Below are 25,871 nucleotides of genomic sequence, written 5' to 3' on the forward strand. Positions count from 1 at the left end.
CTTCATGTATGAATTTGGGAGAATGCAGTTCGATGCCAAGCAGTCAGTTTTCCAAATAGTCAACCGTCTGAAACTAATTTTGTGCTTGCATGTTTGAAAATATTAAAGAGAGCAAAGAAATGAAAAAATTTCATGATACTTTCTTTAGAAAGAATAAAAAACTTGTGAGGCTTTGCCCACTTTTTTCTTTCTTTTTTCCTAGATGTCCACTGTGACAGGGTTTGGGGAAAAGGACAGCATGCAAACCAGAGGACCTAGAAGGTAGGAAACAGCTGTGTTTTTCCCTTTCGTATATGTGTCTTAAAATTAGTTTTTAGTATCCCCTTCTGGCAATTATAAAAATAGCACACAATAAGAAAAAGGGTAGAAAGAACAGATGGCGGTACATTTTCCATTGCTTTTGTGCGCCCCTGAATTCAGTTTTTATTAAATGGGTGCAGTGGTGTAGGGCAGGGGAGGGCTACAATCTAGTGACATAAGTTTCATGTGTGCAGTAGCATTTATATCTCCTCTCTAGCTTCTTCCCTTTGTTGTTTGGTGTTTTAGTATTTTAAGCTATAAGATTAAGCTCTGGTTCTGTGTTCTGTTCAATATATGTCTGAAGTTACACTGATATTCTGCAACATATTGTTGAAATGACTAAGAGTACCTGCCCATTGAATGATCATTCAAGCCTTCGTCTCTATCCCATCGTAAGACAGGATGGAATTGTGCAGACTCAGCTGTTTGCTTAATCAGTAAAACTGGAGTGATGAACCATGAAGTGGTCTGAATCAGACCTTAAAATATATACAAGGACTGGACCATCTAAATTCATTCTTTCAGACTGTAGGTACATAGCTGTCACATGGAAAGACTTACTGATGACTTTATCCTGACTGTTTTTCAGTGCTTGGTATAGGATAATAAATAGGGAGTCTCTGAAGTTTGCCTGTGTATGAGGTTTGGTTTGGGAGTGTGTGCACTGCTTTTGTGTTTATGGTAAAATATTGGAAGAAATTTGTTGATTCAGAGATGATGATAATTGAAGGGTTTGTACTTGTGTTACTGGCTTAATTCATTTAGCATAATGTCCTTAAGATTCATCCACTTAAATGAAGTATCTAATGTAGGCAAACTCATAGAAATGGAAAGTAGAATGGGGGTTGGCTAGGGCTGAGAGTAGATGAGTCTGAGGGACTATAATTCAATCTGCACAGAGCTTCACTCAAACAGAATGAAGAGGCCTAGAGATCTACTCTTGAACATTGTACTTATAGTTAACAGTACTACAGTGCACACTTAGAAATTTAAGATCTCATGGTCCGTGTTTTTTTACCACAATTAAAAATAAGTAAATAAATAATAAGTAGAGTAAAACAGTACTGCTCCTGCAATAAGCTGCACTTCAAGTCAAAGAAATTTAAAGCACATAGTTTACTGTCAAGTTCCACTTGTTTTACAAACTAAAATAGCCATCTAACTTCTGTTTTGGTAACTCACATTTAATTATGAAGATAAAAATATTTATATTTATGCATATAAAATCATATGATAATCTAATGACATAATAAAATATAATTTATATATGTTGACATTTGAAGAAGACATTTAAATAACAGGAATATTGCTGTAATCCATCCAAACATAAGTGAGATCTAAAACACTTGCTTTTCATTAAAGAAAAAAAAAGGAAAAAGGAAATTGTCAAAGTCAGGAAAATGAGGTTGTCAGGAAGCTTCTATAGACGTGGGGTAATTTGAATGCAAACAGAATTTACATGTATTTTTAGAACACCTGATCCCACACAACAAATACATGGACACACACAACATTTTACCCACTGCCTGTACAGTTCACTCAAAGTCAGTATAAGTGGCTTGAGTCAGTAGTTAACACATAAGGCAGAATTTGATTGCATCATCAGGTCTCACACTATAGGGGGGAAAAAAATCATCTTTTAAAAGAGTTTGGGTAGTCACATTCGGAGTTGCTGAAGAATTTTCTTTACTAACTATTTATTTCAAGGAATGACTTCATTTTCCATTCAGTTCCCACATCACTATCATTACTCTGAATGTGTCAGCATTCTCATGCTTTCTCTTGCTTTGCTCAAGTTAGAGAATAACAAGTTTTAATTATTCTGTGTTTGAAATACTATAAAGGCAGTATGTGGTAAACTCGGCATAGCTAATTGGTAATACTGTATTTCTCTATTTTTAAAAATTATCTAAATAAAAATAAGCATGGTTATTAATTTTATATAGCAGGCATCATTCTTTTATGACTCTATGTATATTTCTTCACATTTCAACTTTTGAAATAAATTTTACCTCTTCACCTTGAGAAATTATATTTTAATGTCATCTTGATAAACAGTGAAAAGTTCAAACTCGGGAGCCTGGGTTTAAATTCCTTCTCATTTACTATGTCAGTTACCAGTTGTGTAAAAATTCACCCCAATACTTAACCAAAAAAAAAAATAAATAAAATAAAATATCTTAGTTTCTTTTCTGTGACTCCGGAATCTGGAAACAGTTTAGCTGGGTGGTTCTGGCTCAGGATATCTCAGAAGTCAGTAGTTAGTAAATATACTGACTACTACCTAGTCAATAACTAGGGCTTCAGTTATTGTTAAGGCTTCTGTGGATGGGGAAAGTATCTGGTTCCAAACTCACTCACATGGCCCTTTCCACAGGGGTGCCTCATGACATGGCAGCTGATTTTCCCAAGGGTAAATAATCCAAAGAGAACGAGAGAGCCTGCAAAACAGAAAACACAGTTATATAATCTAATTTCATGAATGGCATCCAACCACTTCTGTCTTGACTTGTTGTTATGGACATTGTTGGAAGAAATAGCAAATCTAAGCCAAACTCAAGGAAAGAGATTACAGAGGTTGTGAATATTGTGTGTGTGTGTGTGGGGGGGGGGATCATTGAAGATTATTTTAGGAAGTCTTTATCACACTTATCTGGTGACATATTTCTTTGCATGTAGAACTGGACTAATAAAACTAGTCTCACAGTAAGTGAACTCAGTTTTGTAAAACGTATAGCATACCATACTCTCTCAATATCAGCTGTAATGATGAAATGACACCTACCGCCTGAAAGTCTAATGCTTTTATCTAGTGTCAAGCTTTCTCTGCTCCCGTCAATTTTTCTTTTAGGCAACTAGATTATTCATATTTAAATATAGAGTTTATTGTTTACCTATACACTATACACTCTATAATGAGAGTCTCTCTGTGAGTTTAAACCCTACCTTTCAACACCGTTTGTAATCTGGCCCTTTGTTTTCCCAGGTAACCAAACATACTACTGGTTTTATTGGATGAGACTCCTGGTTTTCCTTTGCCCCTTCCCATAGACTTTATTTTCTACATGAATCTGTAATGCAGCTCTCCTTCACTAATAGAACTTTCTCGGTGCTATGGATATAATGTTGAACTGCTTATCTTATGGAACTTCTGATTTAATGAAAAAAAAGAAAAACAGAAATGAGGGAGAATTACAGTGTAGCATTCATTCTTCCCCTGGGTTATAGACATTGTTACTATGGAAAAAATATTAATATATCCTAACCTATGTTACAGAGAAGGTGATGGCACGCCACTCCAGTACTCTTGCCTGGAAAATCCCATGGGCGGAGGAGCCTGGGGGGCTGCAGTCCATGGGGACATGAAAAGTCGGACACTACTGAGTGACTTCACTTTCACTTTTCACTTTCATGCATTGGAGAAGGAAATGGCAACCCACTCCAGTGGTCTTGCCTGGAGAATCCCAGGGACAGGGGAGCCTGGTGGGCTGCCATCTATGGGGTCGCACAGAGTTGGACACAACTGAAACGACTTAGCAGCAGCAGCAGCAGCAGCAGCAGCAGCAGCAACCTATGTTAAGAATTAAGATATCCTGAAAGAAGTTATATTTAACATCATTAGATCTAAAAGAGATGAGAAAATGAACAGACTAAAAGATCTTGAATTGACAGGGTTGGGGAGCAATGAATGAAAAGCAAGTCCAAGGCATATGGGAATATTATTCCTAATTGTTTTATTTGAATAGCTTGTAATTAACCAATGGGATTATAGCTCACCTATCAAGTAGTGATACTGTCCCTAGTTCTCTTCCATATCTTCTTTTTTAAATTTTTAAATAAATTTATTTCTTTTAATTGGAGGGTAATTGCTTTACAATATTGTGTTGGTTTTGCCATACTTCAATCTATACATTGATTCAGGTACAAAAGAGAAAGTATGGAAAGATCTTAATAGAAACACTCAACTGACTAATTTAATACTAGTGAGAGATTCTACCTCAGGTTAAGCTCATATTTCATGTGACCTGATTTTTAATCAGTGATGAAAACATGATTTATTTACTAACGTGAATTCAACATTATAGCTTTCAACATCTTTAATTATTTTATGACTATGTCTATAATGGCTTTGTAATCAGGCTGATGGGTCTCAATTTAGAAGTAGATAAATAGATATCTACATACATATGTAGAATAGGAAATTGTATATGTATGTGTGTGTATGTATGAGATATATATCCCATCTTATATCAAGTATGGCGCTTCCTTGGTGGCTCAGATGGTAAAGCGTCTGCCTGCAATGCGGGAGACCCGGGTTCAATCCCTGGGTTGGGAAGATCTCCTGGAGAAGAGCAACCCAGTCTAGTATTCCTGCCTGGAGTATTTTAATTGAGGTGTATTTGGCATATATTAACAGCTTCTCTGGTGGCTCAGTCAGTAAAGAATCTGTGTGCAGTTCAGGACGACCTGCAATGTAGGAGACCCAGGTTTGATCTCTGGGTCAGGAACATTCCCTGGAGAAGGAAACAGCAACCCCCTCCAGTATTCTTGCCTGGGAAGTCCCATGGACAGAGGAGCTAGGTAGGTTACAGTCTATGGGGTCGCAAGAGTTAGACACAACTGGGCCACTAAATCACCTCCACCACTGGCATATATTATTTTAACTTGGTTACACAATATAACGATTAGATATTTGTATACATTACAGAATGTTCACTGCAATAAATTTAGTTAATATATGCAAGTCACTGTCACCATACAAAGTTACAAATTTCTTTTTCTGATGAGAACTTATAAGATCTATTCTCATAGCAACTTTCAAATATGCAATACAGTGTTATTAACTAGAGTTACCATGCTGTATGTGGGCTTCCCAGGTGGCTCTAGTGGTAAATAACCTGCCTGCCGATGCAGGAGATGTAAGAGAAGTGGGTTCGATCCCTGGGTCGGGAAGATCCCCTGGAGGAGGGCATGGCAACCCACTCCAGTATTCCTACCTGAAGAATCCCATGGACAGAAGAGTCTGGTGGGCTACAGTCCCTAAGGTTGCAAAGAGTTGTCATAACTGAAGCAACTTAGTACATGCAATGCTGTATATTACATCCTCATGACTAACTTACTAACTGGAAGTTTGTAACTTTTGACCCTCTTCACTCATTTTGACTTATTTTTTTTTCTTTTTTATTCTTATTTTCTTTTTCTTTTTTATTCTTTAGATTTCACATATAAGTAAGATCACACAGTATTTGTCTTTCCCTCTCTTGACTTATTTCACTAGCATAACACCCTCAAGATTCATTCATGCTTCAGATGGCAACATTCCCTTCTTTATATGACTGAACAATATTTGTGTGTGCAACTGTTTTTGTATTAATCTATTGATAGGCACTTAGGTTTTTTCCACATCTTGGCTTGTAAATAATGCTGCAATGAAATGGGCATACATATATCTTTTTGACTTAGTATTTTTGAATACTTACCCAGAAATGGAATTGCTGGATGATATGGTAGTTCTATTTTTAAATTTTGAGAAACTTCCATCTTGTTTTCCATAGTAGCTGCACCAATTTACATCCCCACCAACAAGGTACAAGTTTCCGTTTTTTCTACATCCTTGTCAATACCCATGATTTATTGTCTTTCTGATAATAGCCATTCTATCAGATGTGAGGTGATATCTCGTTGTGGTTTGGTTTGTCCTTCCCTCATAATTAGTGATGTTAACGTCTTTCCATATGTCTATTGGCCATCCGTGTATCTTCTTTGGAAAAATTTTTGATTCAAATCCTCTGCCCACTTTTAAATTAGATTTTTTTTTTTTTTGCTTTTTGCTATTGAATCGCATGAGTTCTTTGTGTAGTTTATATTAATCCCTTATCAGATACATGATTTGCAAATATTTTCTCCCAACTGGTAGGTTGCCTTTTCATTTGATAATGATTTCCTTTTCTGTATAGAAGGTTTTAGTTTAATGTAGTCCCACTTGTTTATTTTTTTTATTTTATTTCCTTTACATACATATCTTAAAAGAAGTTATTTAACCTCTCAGTCTGAGTATCTTCAGATTTAAAATGGAAGTTAATACTTACTTTATGAACTGTGGCAATTAGGTGACATGATACATATAGTTGGCACTGTGCCAGTCATATAATAGAACATATTATTAATTTATTATACACTAGATAAAATTTCTCCAACTTATACATGACTTAGTGAGCATTCATAATGTTTATGGAGTTCTGACTGAATATTTATTTCTTTTATCTCAGAGTGATACTGAATTCACGCATTCATTTATTTATTCGTTAGCAAGATGGGGCATCCACTATGTATGTGCTGGGTTGCTATTGGGTGCTAATGAAGCAAAGATGAATGGTAAATGTTTACTGTCCAGTAACTGCTTATGTTCTAAGAGGCAAGGGAGATATTCAGAATTTGGCTAATATTGTAATGGAACTACAGTGGCAATATAATAAAAAAAAATAAAATGACCAACTTTTTTTCCGGAAGAAAGAAGGGAAGGGAAGATTCCCAGAGTAAAAAAAAATATTTGACCATAATCTCAAATAATTAATATGAATTTGCCATGATAACATAAAATGAATTCCATTGAAACAGAGGGAAAATGTACAAAGAATAACCAGATGGCCTTGTGATTATAAAAAGCAAATATTTTGGTATGGTTAAATACTACTGAATTCAGGCATTATTTCTTGGTTTGGAAAATATTTACGTTATTTTTATTTGGCACATGTATAATTCTTGTTAAGTATTAAGCAGTGTGCCTGCTTTGTCATGTTCTACTCCTCTTTCCATTCCTATTCTTCATCTTTAAGGCAGCATCCCGCAGGTGAAAAATAATACATTGTCAAACACAAGTTAATGAAACCATGGATGAAGTTCCCTGACAACAGTTTCTCCTCTTTCTGTGTTTACAGTTGGACCAGGTAGGGGATGGGTGGTGACCAGGAAGGGAAAGGATTATTTTTCCTTTCCTATTGTATAATAGGCATGAAAGGAAGTAGGCAGGTTACTTACTAAATAAATAACAGATTTCTGGTGAGCAACACCACTTTAAAAAAAAATGATATAATTTACTCTTAGGATAGGGTCAGAGGGGAATGATCTGCAGTGCCTGAAGATGGACCTGAAGCACTGTCTGCTTTAGTCATCTATAGCCAACCATACTTACTACTGTAGAAGGATGTACAAAATAAAACTTATCCTGAAAAATATATATATAGCAGAATTTAAATGAAGGGAAGAGTGATGTCAAATTTAAATGGCAAAAACAGCTGAAGCAAGAAATTATTGTTTTTTGAAATAAGGACTACTGTCATTATGAAAACAAAATAACTCCTGCTGGTCTAATTCTAAAATCCTATATTTTATCATAGTCACATAAAAGATACTTTACTACCAGTGGAGACATAAATGTTGATGTATAACTTTCTGCTTCCTCTATACCCCTAAAAAGAAGCAAAGGAGAATCTTCTGCATGTCAGAGGTAACTACTCTTATCTCTACCCTGTAATCACTGTAGCTCAGGAGAGGAGCAGCATTAAACACATTTGGAAATAGCATAAACACTTTATGACTTATGAACTAGAGAAGTATACACACTACATTTTTGCGTAGCTGAAATAAAATTGAACATTCACTGTTACTTCAAATTAAAGCAATTAATGTTATTTCAAATTAAGCTGTAAGCATGATAGAGCTGACAAGTAGTTACTGATGATTTGATTTAACCTCAATTTATATATCAAAGTATTTAATGTCAAGTAGAAAAATATCTCTAATTAAATAAATGGATAAATAGTATTTAGCTTGCATCTTTCTCTTTCCCCTAATAACATTGAATTTTTCCACTCATAAAATAGAGTTTTGAATTCTTTTATTAAAAAGTTGCAACAATCTGTTCGTATTTTAGAATAATATGCATTTTAAGTTCATTTCCACAGGTGCAGCTTTGGAATGCCCCGTAAACTACTAAATCAATGTTAAAAAATGTTATGTAATCATTTATAAGATGTATTTTAGATAATATCACTTTAGATATTTGTTGTTGTTTTGTCACTAAGTATATCCAACTCTTTGTGATCCCGAGAGCTGTAGAACACCAGGCTTTCCTGTTATTCACTATCTCCTGGAGTTTGCTCAAACTCCTGTCCATTGAGTTGGTCATGAATCCAACCAGCTCATTCTCTATCACCTCCTTCTCCTGCCCTTGATCTTTCCCAGCATCAGGGTCATTTCCAATGAGTTGGCTCTTCTACTCAAGTGGCCAAAGTATTGGAGCATCAGCTTCAGCATCAGTCCTTCTAATGAATATTCAGGGTTGATTTCCTTTAGGTTGACTGATTTGATCTCCTTACTGTCCAAGGGACTCTCAAGAGTCTTCTCCAGCACCACAGTTCAAAAATATCAATTCTTCAGCATTCAGCCTTCTTTATGTTCCAACTCTCATATCTGTACATGACTTCTGGAAAAACCATAGATGTGACTAGACAGACCTTTGTCAGCAAAGTGATATATTTGCCTTTTTATTCACTGTCTAGGTTTGTCATAGCTTTCTTTCCAAGGAACAAGTGTTTTTTGTTTGTTTGTTTGTTATTGTTTTCAATTTCATGGTGTAGTCACCATCTGCGATGATTTTAGAGCCCTAGAAAATAAATCTGTCACTGTTTCCACGTTTTATTCATATATGTGATAGGACAGAATGCCATGATCTTAGTTTTTAGAATGTTGAGTTTTAAACTAGCTTCTTCACTCTCATCTTTCACCTTCATCAAGAGGCTCTCTAGTTCTTCTTCGCTTTCTGCCATTAAAGTGATATCATCTGCATACCTGAGTTATTGACATTTCTCCTGGAAATCTGGATTCCAGCCTGTGCTTCAGCCAGCCTGGCATTTTGCATCATGTAGCCTGCATATTAGTTAAATAAGCAGGGTGACAAATACAGCCTTGACATACTCCTTTTAAGTATGTTTGAAAGGAAACAAGTCTGCTCTTCCATGTCTGATTCTGTCGCTTCTTGACCTGCCTACAGATTTCTCAGGAGGTAGGCAAGGTGGTCTTCCCATCTCTTCAGGAATATTACAGTTTGTTGTGATCCACACAATCAAGGCTTTAGCCTAATAAGTTACGATTTAAATGACATCCATTAGGATTTATAACTCATTATATAGAGCGCTCTGTTCTGTGCAAATAACACAAATATCTAGATATGAAATTTATCATTTTTTCTTTTTTTAATATAAATTTATTTATTTTAATTGGAGGTTAATTACTTTACAATATTGTATTGGTTTTGCCATACATCAGCATGAATCGGCCACAGGTATACACGTGTTCCCCATCCTGACCCCCCCCTCCCTTCTCTCTCCCCGTACCATCCCTCTGGGTCATCCCAGTGCACCAGCCCCAAGCATCCAGTATCATGCATCAAACCTGGACTGGCGATTCATTTCATATATGATATTATATATGCTTCAATGCCATTCTCCCAGATCATCCCACCCTCTCCCTCTCCCAGAGAGTCTAAAAGACTGTTCTATACATCTGTGTCTCTTTTGCTGTCTCGCATACAGGGTTATCATTACCATCTTTCTAAATTCCATATATATCTGTTAGTATACTGTATTGGTGTTTTTCTTTCTGGCTTACTTCACTCTGTATAATAGGCTCCAGTTTCATCCACCTCATTAGAACTGATTCAAATGTTTTCTTTTTAACAGCTGAGCAATACTCCATTGTGTATATGTACCACAGCTTTCTTATCCATTCATCTGCTGATGGACACCTAGGTTGCTTCCATGTCCTGGCTATTATAAAGAGTGCTGCGATGAACATTGGGCTATACGTGTCTCTTTCAATTCTGGTTTCCTCGGTGTGTATGCCCAGCAGTGGGATTGCTGGGTCATAAGGCAGTTCTATTTCCAGTTTTTTAAGGAATCTCCACACTGTTTTCCATAGTGGCTGTACTAGTTTGCATTCCCGCCAACAGTGTAAGAGGGTTCCCTTTTCTCCACACCCTCTCCAGCATTTATTGCTTGTAGACTTTTGGATCGCAGCCATTCTGACTTAACTTAGTTCTTTAGTATTCATATTATAAGACAAAGAATCTTAGCACATGTAAGTGCGTCTTTAAAAAAATAAATTTGAACATGCCACTACGTGACTTATGAACAGTCTGAAGATGTCTAATACATAATAATGACTGATACGGTGTTGTATTCATTTACCCACCATTTACAGTCAGTGTTACTGCAGGTAGCACTTGAGCCAGCCATATGCCATAAGGCTACCTGGAGGTCAGTCCTTGATCTCGGAACCAAATTCTCTCTTTGTATGTACTTCTGCTCACATCTTCTTTTTCTCACAGCAAAATACAAATATTTAACTGAAGGATTTATCCTCTTCACTTTTGATGATATGATTAGGAAAATTCACCTTTGCTGCTGTCCATTTTCATTCATTTACAAATTGAAACTGAAACCTTAGTGTAACTGATGAATAGCTGGGTAGAGTTAGAAATAGAGGTCTATGACTGTGTATGAAAAAAGTACGGATCAAATTTTAGAAACAGAAATAAAAAATGAGAACTCTCTGGCTGATAGAAGACAGCAGCCACTTAAGTCAACTGGAGATTTAAAATGCAAATTCTGGAAACATTCGAACTATCACATTACCACATCTTTTCTGTTTAACTCAATTTATATTCTTCAAATTCAGATTTTAATTATACTTAAAAGTATGTATTTATTTAAAATTTTCATTTTGTTGTAAATAATTTTTTTAATTTCAGTTTCTGATTTTTTTAATCCATAGCATTTATAAATATAATTTAGTCTTTTATATTATTTTTGTACATTGCAAACTTACTGTGTTTATTTATTCTAGTTGCTTTTTGTAGACCTCACAGGATTTTCTGTATGATATGGTCATGTCATCTGTCAGTAATGAGAGGTGTGTTTTTTTTTTTTACTTTCCAGTTTGGATAACTTTTACTTCTTTTTCTTGCCTACTGTACTGTATCAAACATCTAACGATGCTAAGTAGAATGGCTGAGAGTAAATATCCTTGTTTACTTAATTTTATATAAAAAAATTGTCTTTCACCATGAAGTATTATTGCCCTATCTGAGGTTTAGAAAATAACCTTCTATTTCTGGTTTAGTGAGAGTCTTTATGAATGTCAGACTTTATCTAATGCTATTTCTGAGTCTGTTGCAATGACCATATGGTTTACCTTCTCAGTTTGCTAATATAATCAGTAATATTGATTGATTTTAAATGTTAATCTGTATTTATATTCCAATTAAGAGTTTTTGCATTCTTATTTCTGAGGGATATCAGTCTATAGTTTTCCTTTCTTTTAGTATCTTTGCCTGATTTTGTTACTAGCATAATACTGACCTAAAGAATTAGTTGGGAATTATGAAAACTCTCTTTACTCACAGATAAGAGAAAATAAACTCAAATTTCATGAGGAATTTATGTAGAATTAGATCAAGTTTTTTGAAAAATTCACTAATAAAGTCATTATTATATCTGGTGTTTTCTTTTTGGGAAGGTTTTAATAGTTCCAAGACTACTCAAATTATTTCTTCTTTAGTGGACTTTGGTAGTTTGAGACTTTGAAGGAATATCTCTATCAAAGTTATTTATGTAGTTAAGATATCAAATTTGTCACAGATAATTCATAATATTTTTATTATTCTATAACATTTGTAGAGGCAACTAATGCCCTCTATCTTGTTCCTGTTAATGATACTTTCTTTTCTGTTTTTATTTTCAATCAATTTGAGTAAAGGCAGGTCAATTTATTGATCTAAGAGCCATCCTTTTTTCTTGTTGACTATTTTCTATTATTATTTTTTATATTCATTAATTTCCATTCAGATAATTATTATTTGATTTTAATTTCTTTCTTTGTATTTTAGAGTCCTCTTCCATTTTTTTCAAAGATAGAAGTTGAGGTTATGGATTTTAGACCTTTTATAATATAATGCTATCAATTTCCTTCTTATTACTGATTTAGTTACATCCCATACATTTTAATGTGCTTAGTTTTCTTTTTCACTCTGTTTAAGATATTTTCTAATTTTTATTTATATTTCTCCTTTGACCCACTGGTTATTTAGTAGTGTATCATTTACTTTCCAAATACTTGAGAATTTCTAGCTTATCTTTATATCATTGATTTATAATTTAGTTGTATACAATAAGCATCTTATGTATATGTGTATCATTTTGTATTTATTGTAACTTTTTATAGACTAGAATATGAACCAGCTGGGTAAGTGGTTTGCGTTCACTTAAAAAATATTGGTATTGTTGAGTATTCTATAATCACCAATTAAACAAGTTGTATGAGAATGTTGCTCAAGGTTTTATGTTCTTATGTCATTTTACTCAAGCAATTATTTAGAGAGTGATATTGAGATATTTCATTATAATTATGGATTTGTTTAACTCTCTTTTCAGTTTTATCAGTTTATCTTCTGAAATATATCTTGTATCTTGAAGCTCTTCCATTAGGTACATTAATATTAAGGATTCTTGTATCCTCTTCAGGGATTGACCCCTAGATGTAATTATCCTCTCTGCCTGAAGGGTTACTTTCCTGTTCCTTTGCAAGTTTGCCTCCTTTGACTGCTTCAGGTCACAATGTGTATGCTATTTCCTAAAAGAGACTAAATCCAACTCAAAACTAGCCTCTATTCCACATTATTCTCTCTTTTAATCATTTTGGCTTTAGTGATAACTATGAATTTTATAAATAATGTATTTTAAATTATATTTATGACTGTGTTTTATGTCTTTTACTGTTTTCCCCACCATAATCTGCATAGAATAGAGATTCTTCTCTTCACATCCTTGTGGATGGCACACAGCACATGGCATTCAGAAATGTTTGAATAAGCATGTGAATGAATAAGCTATTCTCTATGGCTTTGTTCTTTGCTTCCATTCTTTTTGTGTTTAAAAAAAAATCATTTTTACCTCTCATTTCTGCCTGTTCTTTCTTCTAAGTACACCTAAACTCCACTGAGCAATGAATATCTCCATCACCTCAACTTCTAAATCTCTAAATCTCTGGTCTCATATTACTTTGTAATATACTCATTTATAAAATCGTTTAGTCTTTTTCCTAAGCAGTAAACACTTTACAAAGAGAAGATGGGACTATCCTAGCCTTTCTAGTGTTTGCATCTAGAAATGGACACATTTTTTACTAGAATAATTATTGTCATTTAATGAGCCGTGAGTACAGGCTCTAGTCTGTATTTACTCTCAAAGATATAATTTTTATAAAGACACATAATTTACTTCAAAATATGTCAGCAAACAATGTGATACATGGTGTATATGTTATTGTTTAAACTGTAATCCAGGTACTTCTAGCATTCTCCTTAAGAATTCATGTTCCATGGGAGGTTGGCTGTTGTTCTAATCAAGAATCCCGGTCACAGTACTGTAACTCCATTCTGAATGTCAGAATTATTATTTTTTCTTCCTGTGCAAGATAATAGTTGAACGTTTATTGACATTGTAAATTTAAAAATAGATCTTCATAAAATCCAATATGAACATGATAAAGTTAATAGGATTGCATCACATATTTTAGACTTTTTTTTTTTCTTGTATGGAGAATTTTATTTTATTTTATTTTATTTTAAATCTTTAATTCTTACATGCGTTCCCAAACATGAACCCCCCTCCCACCTCCCTCCCCATAACATCTCTCTGGGTCATCCCCATGCACCAGCTCCAAGCATGCTGTATCCTGCATCAGACATAGACTAGCGATTCAATTCTTACATGATAGTATACATGTTAGAATGCCATTCTCCCAAATCATCCCACCCTCTCCCTCTCCCTCTGAGTCCAAAAGTCCATTATACACATCTGTGTCTCTTTCCCTGTCTTGCATACAGGGTCGTCATTGCCATCTTCCTAAATTCCATATATATGTTAGTATACTGTATTGGTGTTTTTCTTTCTGGCTTACTTCACTCTGTATAATCGGCTCCAGTTTCATCCATCTCATCAGAACTGATTCAAATGAATTCTTTTTAACGGCTGAGTAATACTCCATTGTGTATATGTACCACAGCTTTCTTATCCATTCATCTGCTGATGGACATCTAGGTTGTTTCCATGTCCTGGCTATTATAAACAGTGCTGCAATGAACATTGGGGTACATGTGTCTCTTTCAATTCTGGTTTCCTTGGTGTGTATGCCCAGCAGTGGGATTGCTGGCACAAAGACAGACATATAGATCAATGGAACAAAATAGAAAGCCCAGAGATAAATCCACACACATATGGACACCTTATCTTTGACAAAGGAGGCAAGAATATACAATGGAGTAAAGACAATCTCTTTAACAAGTGGTGCTGGGAAAACTGGTCAACCACTTGTAAAAGAATGCAACTAGATCACTTTCTAACACCCCACACAAAAATAAACTCAAAATGGATTAAAGATCTAAATGTAAGACCAGAAACTATAAAACTCCTAGAGGAGAGCATAGGCAAAACACTCTCAGACATAAATCACAGCAGGATCCTCTATGATCCACCTCCCAGAATTCTGGAAATAAAAGCAAAAATAAACAAATGGGATCTGATTAAAATTAAAAGCTTCTGCACAACAAAGGAAAATATAAGCAAGGTGAAAAGACAGCCTTCTGAATGGGAGAAAATAATAGCAAATGAAGCAACCGACAAACAACTAATCTCAAAAATATACAAACAACTTCTGCAGCTCAATTCCAGAAAAATAAACGACCCAATCAAAAAATGGGCCAAAGAACTAAATAGACATTTCTCCAAAGAAGACATACGGATGGCTAACAAACACATGAAAAGATACTCAACATCACTCATTATTAGAGAAATGCAAATCAAAACCACAATGAGGTACCACTTCACACCAGTCAGAATGACTGCCATCCAAAAATCTGCAAGCAATAAATGCTGGAGAGGGTGTGGAGAAAAGGGAACCCTCCTACACTGTTGGTGGGAATGCAAACCAGTACAGCCACTATGGAGAACAGTGTGGAGATTCCTTAAAAAATTGCAAATATTTTAGACTTGTGCCCCAATCTACATCAGCTGGACATATGATTTCAGCAAAGTGTGGAACCTAAACCACTAGGCTTTAGGAACAGTAACCAAGTCTTGACCTGGGATTACATTTTACTTTGTCTCATGCTAATGATAGGGGAACAGAATTCTGCCTCTGGAATGTTGTGTTTGATGTCAGAGAAAAATAGTAGGTCTCAAGCCTGCAAATAACATGCTGTGCCAAGGATATTTTATACTACAAGGAATATTGTTCTTCTGTTTGCTGAAGACATGAGAGCTTTGGAAAGCTTCTGGAAAACAATTTTATATAGTTATATTAAAATTTAAAGATTTTTCTGACTTATGACTGAGACAAAGTAATTCATAAAGCTTTTCTAGTTTTCTATGCTAATTTTGCCTGAAATTGTAAATCTATGATAAGAGCACAACCGTATTCTTAAAATATATTAAGTATTATTAAGTATCATTTTCTCATTGAAAAGGTGCTGTCAGAGGTAACAAATATATATTCAAATACTAAGAAAAAGGGCTTCCCTGATGGCTCAGGTGGTAAAGAATCTGCCTGCAATGTGGGAGACCTGGGTGCAATCCCTGGGTTGGGAAGATCCCCTGGAGAAAGGCATGGCAACCCACTCCAGTATTCTTGCCTGGAAAATACCCATGGATAGAGGAGCCTGGTGGGCTACAGTCCACGGGGTGGCAAAGACTTGGACATGACTGAGTGACTAAGCATAGCACAGCACAAAGAAAACTATCTAAATAAAGTTAATTGTATAAGAAAAATCAGTGAAGGAATTTGTTTCTTTTTATGCAAGATTAAACACTACAAGGAAATGGCAGCCCACTCCAGTGTTCTTGCCTGGAGAATCCCAGAGACAGGGGAGCCTGGTAGGAGGCCGTCTATGGGGTTGCACAGAGTCGGACAGGACTGAAGCGACTTAGCAGCAGCAGCAGTTTGATTTTTAGACATTTTTCAAACGTGTTTTTGGGTACATAATTTACAAGGGCCACTTTAGTAATATAGCCAACATTTCTTGTGAAGATGTGTCTCTTTCATGCTACAGAAGCACTATCCTTCGTTAACAGCTCTGCATACTTGCTGTGCCTGAACTGCACATGATCTTTCATCCCTTTTTCCCCTCGATAAATTGCTCTTTTTTCATGTTTCGTAAACTATGGATAATTTTCAATTTGCTTCTTATTCTACTGCCAATTGACCCTCTCAGCCTATAGTGATTTTCTGTCTCCTCGCCCCATGCTAATATGTATTTTTTCCATTTATCATGAATGTTTGGAATCTGTTTTCAGCGTCTTAACATATGTCTTATATTCATCATTTGATTGCAAACCATTAAGCTCTTTTGTTTTTTACGCAATGTCTAGCGCTTTTAGGTAACTATTGATTATGATAACCAGGTAGTATCTTAAAAATAGCAGCTTAAAGACGGGCTATGCTACTAATTGGTATATCAGGCTATTGTACTTCATTTTCATCACAAATTGTTTATAGTTTAGTCTTTTTATCTTTATTCCTCTCTGTAAATTTACCATTTCAGTTTTGCAAAACTATCAAAAACTAATTTGAGAAGTTCTAGTATATTTTCTTGGAACTGATTTTTTAACAGGAAATAGTATCCAGAGCAAGATGGCCCTGGGCTAGTAATTGACAGACTTATCTATTCTTCCAAATAATATTTTGTAATCAGATATAAATTTCAGAAAGCAGTCACATCTCATAGAATATGAAGTTTAAACTAGGTTAGGCTAAATATGTTGCTATAAGGTAGGGAAACTTCCCTCATAGTTTTTCAACATATCCTTAAACTGTTAGTTAATTAAAAACTTTTATTATACCAAGTTCCAGACATTGTTCTTTGCACCTGGGATTTGGAAAATAGCATCAACTGGAACCCTTATTCTAGCATTGTATTCTGGGTCAAGGACAAACAGACAATTTTATCCTGAATATAATATTAAAGAGTCATAATTGCCTTGACTAAATTAAAGGTTGGAAAAAGCAATAAGAAGTAATATAGGAAGTCACAGTGGTTAGGAAGTGAGAGGTTACTGTAGAGAAGAGGTCAGAGAAGGCTTTTCAGAGAAAGCAATCTTTGAGTATATGCATGAGTGAAATGAGGGAGACATATAAAGGAATCTGAAGGAAAAGCCTTCCTTCAAGCAGGGGCCGGGAAAATGCAAAGTTTTGGGGAGGGGACTGGTCTTAGAGATTTCCTGCGTCGAAAAAAGTTAGAAGGCAGATGCGGCCAGAATTGATACTTTGCTAGGCCATCTAATGTAGGAAGGAGTAAGGATTATTTCCTAAATGGGATAGGAAGCCAATGGATGATTTTGAGCAAGGGAATGCAAATACCTGGTTACCAGCCCTCTTTGCTTTCTTCTCCCCTTGGGGAGTCTCCACTTCATCCTTAGAGCAGGAATAGTCAGAGGGAGAGGCAGATGGCTTTGATCAGGCTGCACTTATGTCACAGCTCCTGGTTGATTCATACAGGTCTCTGACAGTCTGAGTGAGTATTTGGTTTTAGGAAACTATCTATGGCCATTACTTTCCATTTTGTTCGAATATATGAATTGAATTATCACTGCATGCATATGTGCTTAGTTGCTCAGTCATGTCCAACTCTTTGTGACTCCATGGACTATAGCCCACTAGGCTCCTCTGTTCATGAATTCTCTGAGCAAGAATACTGGAGTGAGTAGCCGTTCCTTTTCCAAGGCATCTTCCTGATGCGCAAAAAAAAAAAAAAAAAAGACTTGAACCCAGTCTCCTGCATCTCAGGTGGAGTCTTTATGATCTAAGCCACCAGGGGAGCCTCTTAATTTATCACTCTCTGTCTGAAATTAGAGAAACTTTTAAATTGAGATGCTAGATAATCAGTAAAGTTCTCTTTGTTTACAGGAGGAGAGAGTAATAGTTCTGAGCTCTAATTTGTAAAGTTCCCAAAACATCTGAAGTAAATTGACGTGTGATGATGGAGGCAAAGTTAAATGGAACAAGCAGAAGTATTTCTTCCTTTCCTCTGATGGACAGACCCCTTGGGCTAATTAAAAATGCACAAAGGCCTCAGGGCCCTGGTGACACATCTCTTCTTTGGACCCACATAATATAAAATTATTTCATTTGCAGTCTTTAATTATCACTATATGTTATGTAAGGTAAACAGATTTTTTTTGTGGAGTCTCACATTTGTGTTGCATATTGCTTTATTGATAGCCACCTCAGGTGGACTTCAATAAATATCTCTATTATTTGACAGATAGTTTCTCAGGGTTCACTGTGTATGCAGTTAAGTAAGATGAAATATTCTACTTTCTATTACAACCTATCCTTGGGTAGTTTGTTTTATGACTACAATGAAATGATGTTGTTTCTAAAGTGACTATGGAGAGTCAAATGTTTTTGGATGCTGAAGGTATGGCCTTATTTTGGGGACATTTTTATGACCTATAGAACAAAAGTTGCTGAGATGATAAAAATATTGTATAAATGGCATACGTTTGGATTCCTTCATTGTTTCAAAGGATTGCCATCATAGTTTGTTCTATGTACAAAATGCATGTAGATCTAGACTCCGATGCTTGGACTGGTCCTCATCACCGACTCTCCTCAGTCCACAACTGGAGAAGTAAGTTATTCCATACTTAGCCCCACTCCTACAAAAGCTCACAAATTCTTTCCTCAGTCCCTCAGAACATAGTTCTCTGAACAGAGCAAAGTCAGCACTCCCAACGTTTTGACTATCTCTGCATCTAAAGTACACATTAACTCCTTAATGAATTCAGTGTAGATGGAGTCAGGGAAGCTGATAAGCCAGACTTCTTCTTTTTTAATTTTTTAGCATTAATGTAGAAATTACTGCTTTTTAAAAAAATCTTTTATACATTCTACATAAACTTCTTTTCCTTCTGTGTAACTCAGCATATATATATTGTAATGTTTGAGTGTGGACAAAGACAATGAAGACAGAAATATGAAATAGTAATTTGTGTATATTTGATCTTGAAAAGAGCAGGAGGAGAGGAAGGGATAGAAATAGAAAGAATATTGAGGAGTTAATTGTTGTAAGAAAAATGAAGTTTTCTCAAAATCAGATGGTAAAACGTGAATGTGGTCAAAGAGATGGTCAGATTTTAAATGTATTATATTTTGAAGCTAGAGCCCAGAGGATTTCCTCCTTCATTAATCATGAGGTGAGAGAAACAAAAAAGATGAAGTGTGAATCAAAAGTTTTTATGGTTTGGAAAAGGATGAATGGAGCCGCCATAATTTGAGAGTGGAAAGATTCTAGATAGGTTAAACTTAAGGTATTTTTCAGCATTCAGATGTAGATGTTGAATAGACAGCTGTATATATGAAGCTAAAGTTCATCACTCTGTCTGGAGTTATACATTTTTTAGTAGTCATCATATACATGGTATTAAAAATAAGAAAATCAGTTTAAATAAATGAGTTTTGGGATACTCCAATGCTAGGAGGTCCATTAGATTTGAAATACGATGTACATGAACTTTGTAACTCTGTATTAATCTTTAATCCACAATAAATCAAGGAAGAAACAAAATTGTCACTGCATAACCAATAGAACTCTAAATGGATGCATGCTTTCTTTACAATAAAATTGCGTAGTTAGGCATAAGATTAATTTCTAGAGAACAAGAACAATGTAGTTCTGAAATTATTTTAATGATTTATATATTTTCAACATTTTATTGACATTATAGTAGAGAAATAGAAGCTTATTTTTAGTGTATAATTTAACATTCTCAAGATAGTATCTGGAGATAGCAAAATTATGATTTCTAAAACTCTCATTTTAATCAATGAAACTTTATAATGCTATCTAGAATTGTATCTTTGTCTTGTGTTTATTTTCAGTTCTTCTCAGTGTTGCTTAGTTATTCCACTATTTTTACTGAATAATTTAAGTGAACATTTTCTTCAGTTATTTAATTTTTTAGACAGATAACACGTTTCATCCTAGGAATGGCACTGTAAGATTTCTTGTCTTGTAATACTGTTATGTTAACAAAATGTTATATAATGAAATAATGTTTTGATGTGGTTGACTTACATCTGTTTTAGCATCTACTCAAACTTAATATTACAAAAGTGTGTATTTGCAAATTAGATTTGCTCTCAGTCAAGAATTAGCATGAGAATTAGGGTGCCAAGGTATATATGTCTTTGCTTGTATATATGATTGAGCATATGTATATGGGTATGTACAAGAGCACATTTTTACATTTATTGCTCTTCTCATTAATATTCATAAATTTCTGTTCATGTTTACCTTTCTGTTTTTTTCAGTTAAAGTGTTTCCCACTCAGCTTGATCATGTCTCTATCAAAAATCTTGTATTCTGGATTCTATTTTAATTGACCATTTTTAAACTTTACTTCTATCTATAACCAAATATACAAAATAAGCTTGTGGCACAGATGGTAAAGAATCTGCCTGCAATGCAGGAGAACTGTGTTTGATCCTTGGGTTGGGAAGATCCCATGGAGAAGGGAATGATAGCTCACTCCAGTATTCTTGCCTAGAGAATTCCATGGACAGAGGAGCCTGCTTGGCTATACAGTCCAAGGAGTCACAGAGTCAGATACGAATGAGCAACCTTCACTTTTCAATCATTTCTTTTAAATTCTATTTGAAAAATAGACCTCAATTATAGTATGTGACTCTCTGTATTTAAACATTATTTTTCAATTTTAATTATTATTTAAACTATTAAAATTCCATCATCAGAAAGGTAAAATATATTTCAGAATGCTCTTATCAGTGGTACATAGCTCTAATTGCACTGTTTTTCCCCCTCACAAAGAATGTATAGTTTTCAGTAAATTATTACTTCAGTTCAGTTCAGTTCAGCTGTTCCGTTGTGTCCAACTCTTTGCGACCCCATGAACCGCAGCACACCAGGCCTCCCTGTCCATCACCAACTCCCGGAGTTCATTCAGACTCACGTCCATTGAGTCAGTGATGCCATCCAGCCATTTCATCCTCTGTCGTCGCCTTCTCCTCCTGTCCCCAAATCCCTCCCAGCATTAGAGTCTTTTCCAATGAGTCAACTCTTCACATGAGATGGCCAAAGTACTGGAGTTTCAGCTTTAGCATCATTCCTGCCAAAGAAATCCCAGGGCTGATCTCCTTCAGAATGGACTGGTTGGATCTCCTTGCAGTCCAAGGGACTCTCAAGAGTCTTCTCCAACACCAAGTTCGAATCAGCTATAGCTAATAAGGCCAATTACATGTTTTAGACAGAAATAAGAAAACCCAATATTCCATAGTATTATAAAGTTCTGTATTTGAAAATGTTTCCTATTGGATTATTATTTTTATCATAGATGAAGATGTAAATTAGTATCAAAAGGAACATAATCTGCAGTATTTTATGTGAGATCAAGTTTTGGAAAATAATATTTAAATCCAAAAGAGTTATGGAAAGAAACATCACACACATTTTATATGATATATACATGGCCTAATCTTTTCACGGGCAAAAGGCTAAATCTATGTCATTTTTGAAAAAAGTTTTTAAACATAGATGCCATTGTTCATCCTCAAGATAATATCCTTTGCTGTCTTCCTTGAATATTCCACTGGTTAAATAATAAAGTATTCCTTTGAATAACAGCTTTGTTTGTGAACATACCTCATATTAGTAAATCAAGATGAACTCTCTACTGATTAGTCAATCAACCAAAATCAGGTTTCTGAGGGAAGAAGTTACATTTAATTATATAGAAACGTAATGTAAATGTCATGCTGTGAAGATTCTGGATTATGTTGTATTCTTTGGAAGAGTGTTGACTTCTTTACTTCTTCAGGAAGGTGTTAAATGATCTGGACTCAAACTTTAAACATGGGTATTTGGGCATCAGCTTAAATTTCAGTTCTGTTCCATCTTTAGCTTGGCTGTTTAGAGTGTTGCCTACTAATGTATGACACTGGTTTGCTTGGAAATTAAGGAAAAGTTTATATACAGATTTGGAACATCTTCTCTCTAGTTTTGTCTTTTTATGATTCTCTGTACCTCTGGAAGAGGTTTGGTTGTTTGGTATTCTGTTTATTTCCTCAGACCAGTTAAGAGTTTCAGCAGTCTCTCATTATCTGCCTGGAGTCTGGCCTTAATCTAAAAGAAGCCTGGCTTCAGTCTAGAAGATAGAAATTTGAAATACACTCTCTTCCCATGCTCTTCCTCCAAATGTCAACCACAGAATCACCTGCTTCTGGTTTCTCTTCAGTGCATTTAGAAGCTGAGTTTCATGTGCTGTCTGGAATTCACAGCTGTCTACTCTGACAGAGGTGGTCCAGGAGAAATTTACTTCACCATATGCATGTTTTAAAATCAGAGTTGTTAATTCATTCTAATTTGTCCAAGGACTTACCCCTTTATCAGGAAAATCACATGGGCTTCATTTCTAATATAGTCTATAAATCTATGTAATTATGAAACATTTTTTTAAAACTAAAAAATATTATTCTATAGCTTTGAAAGCCAAACAGTTCTTAATTTTTAAAGCCAGTAATAAAAGTCACTATGAAACACTCAGTGAAAACTTGTTTTTCTTTATGATGCAGCTTTTTGTTGTTATTGTTTAGTCGCTCAGTTGTGTCTGACTCTTTGCGACCCCATGGACTGCAGCACACCAGGCTTCCCTGACCTTCAGCATCTACTGGAGCTTGCTCAAACTCATGTCCATTGAGTTTGCCATCCAACTCAATGCCATCCATTGAGTGATATGATCCAGCTGTTTCATCCTCTATCATGCCCTTCTCCTCCTGTCTTCAGTCTTGCCCAGCATCTGAGTGTTTTCCAATAAGCTGCATATTTAAGCAAAATAAAATAAGATGCCAACATATGTTAATCATTGGATTTAACTTTTGCTCTTTCTGTCAAAGTTTATGTTGTATTAGATATGGACAAGGTATAACTTGAGTACACACATAATGAGAGAAAAAGGTTTTTGGTGAACTCATCTCCAGAGTTTTCCAAGAGAGAAAAAAGTGGTAAAAAAAAAAAAAAAAGAAGGACCCAAAAAGGGATATGAATGAGAGCTCCCTAAAGAATGTTATAATCAGTGGTTCAATAGAAGGGAGGTCTGAGGTCTGTCAGTCATAATTCTCAGGGAATAGTAAAGGGACCATGGAAGGACTTATATTGGACAAATAAGCTCTGTTCTATTAAAAGATTATTTTTGTACTTCTGTTATTAAAGATAGTTTTTGCTAGTTCTCCTGACAGTTTTACTGATATCATTGGAAATTGAGTGTCACTGTCCCCCTTGAAGCCTTTTCATAATCTGTCAGAGGCTTCCCACTTCCTTTTGTCTTTTTTTGGATGGAATGGGACAATGATACTTCTGGTGACCTTCTTATATATAATACTGACAAGTTTTTCTTTTTCTCACTATACCAAAAATTTGATTTGAAAAGATAAAGGATTACTATAGTGTTTATTTCCAGGACAAGGCAGAATTATTCAACAAATATTTCTTTTCCACCCTGAGACATAGGACATCTTTAACCATGGTACAGAAAATTAAGCACAATTAGTGTTTCAAGCTTTTAAATTAGGCAACATGTGGGTCCTTTTTATTAGAAGAGTATAGATTTAAGGAGTATTGAAGTAGTTTGAACACTTCAGGGGAAGGAACAGAAGGGAAGTATAAAGAGTGGGGAAAAATGTGGAATGAGCTTTGGTGGAAGTTTCTCACACATTTGATAGTTTTAGCTAAAGAGTTTGAGGGAGGTGATTCTAGATTTCACATTGCATTCAAACGTCTCATAGTATTGATATTTTAAAAATGTAGACCACTGGATAGTCAAGATGTTATTTTCTTTCTTTTCTGTTGTGTCTCTCAAATAAATAATTTTGTTCATGTCACAAAGTGTTCCACAGTAATTCTAAGTTGTAGGTAGTGAAATTATATCAGGACATAGATAGGTACGTACATAAATTGGCATTACAATATGCAGAGATGTTAAAGTGTTTTTTGTTGTTGTTGTTGTTCAGAAGTGGCACAGAATTATATTAATGTGACCCAGGATAAAACTTAATCAGCTATAAAGGATGGTGCTCATGTTTCCAATATCTGGCCAAGTTTGCAGAAGCACATCAAGGATTCAACTACTACCAAGTTGAGAGTCTAATGTGAAGATCTAGAGACAATGAATTTAGATTATTATTTTGAAACATCTCAAAGGAATTTTTTTTTCTCAAAAGGCAAAGTGTCTAAGACAATAAACATTTTTATTTTGTTGTTTTAAGATGGTAGAGATCATTGTCTACTGACAATAGAGGTGGAAAGTAGATAATAGATTGAAGATCATTTAGGCAGCTGGAGAAGGAAGGTGGGGTCCACAGCATAGTTAGAATTGAACCTTTTATGGGAGGAGACTGTGTTTTCTCCCTAAGAACTTAGAGCAGAAAAGAGAAAAGGACTTTAGGAAAAAAAAAAAAAAAAGAGAGAGAAGTGGAAAATAGAAGGATAAGAGGAAGTGAAAAATAGTGTGCAAAAACGTGTAATCACCAGAAGCTTCAAACACCCAGAGACTAGGAGCCTTCATTTTGAATCTTACTAATCTCATGCATTTTTTCCATTACCCTTAAAACAAAATCTAAATATTTTATTCACCCTTTGCCTAATAGGATGTGGAATAAACTATTTTATCTTCTGTGGAATACAGTAATCAATAGATGGAAACTAACAGAATTTATTAGTTTGAGAAACTAATTTAAAACATTGTCTTACTTTAACAAGCCTTTCCAGGGCAGTCAAACCTTTCAGGATGACCTGATTTACCTTTCATATTAACAACAGCAACAACACTTGGTTTAGGGACGTTTTATGCCCTTCACCCCTTCACAGTCTGTCTCTTTCTCTGTCTCTGCCTCGCAGTGGCAAATTGAAGTGACTTTCTTGCTGAGGGCTTCCACTGGCACGGTCAAGAGCCACTAGAGTTTAGGTTAGATCTTGGTTCTGAAAAAAAGCCTGGCTCTTCTCCAATCTTCTTCAATATCCTGAAGTTCATTCAGAGCTATTGATATTGATTTTTTTTCAGCTTTTCTGGTATTTTTAGCTTCTTTCTTAGGCAAGAGAATTTTAAAGGACATAATTTTCCTTCTTAAATTGGTTTCAAACTCTGAGCCTTGATCTATTTCTCCATCCCTTGCTTCTGATCTGTACGCTGCATGATCTTCTACTGATAGCATGCAGACCCAAGGTTCATCAATCTAGTACCTCCAGGTCTGCCTCTAATATTCTTTTTGCAATTAATTTCCGAATAACAGATATATTATATTTTGTATATGATCCCAGTAGTAAATTTTATAGGTTTTTAAAAAATTCATTTTGTCTCCACTTTAACTGTGTTTATTTATAGCCAAGATCTGTTTATTTTTAGCTCTATTTATCTATATATACAGTTGACCCTTGAACTACATGG

Source organism: Capra hircus, chromosome 7, assembly GCF_001704415.2.
Source record: "Capra hircus breed San Clemente chromosome 7, ASM170441v1, whole genome shotgun sequence".
Lineage (NCBI taxonomy): Eukaryota > Metazoa > Chordata > Mammalia > Artiodactyla > Bovidae > Capra > Capra hircus.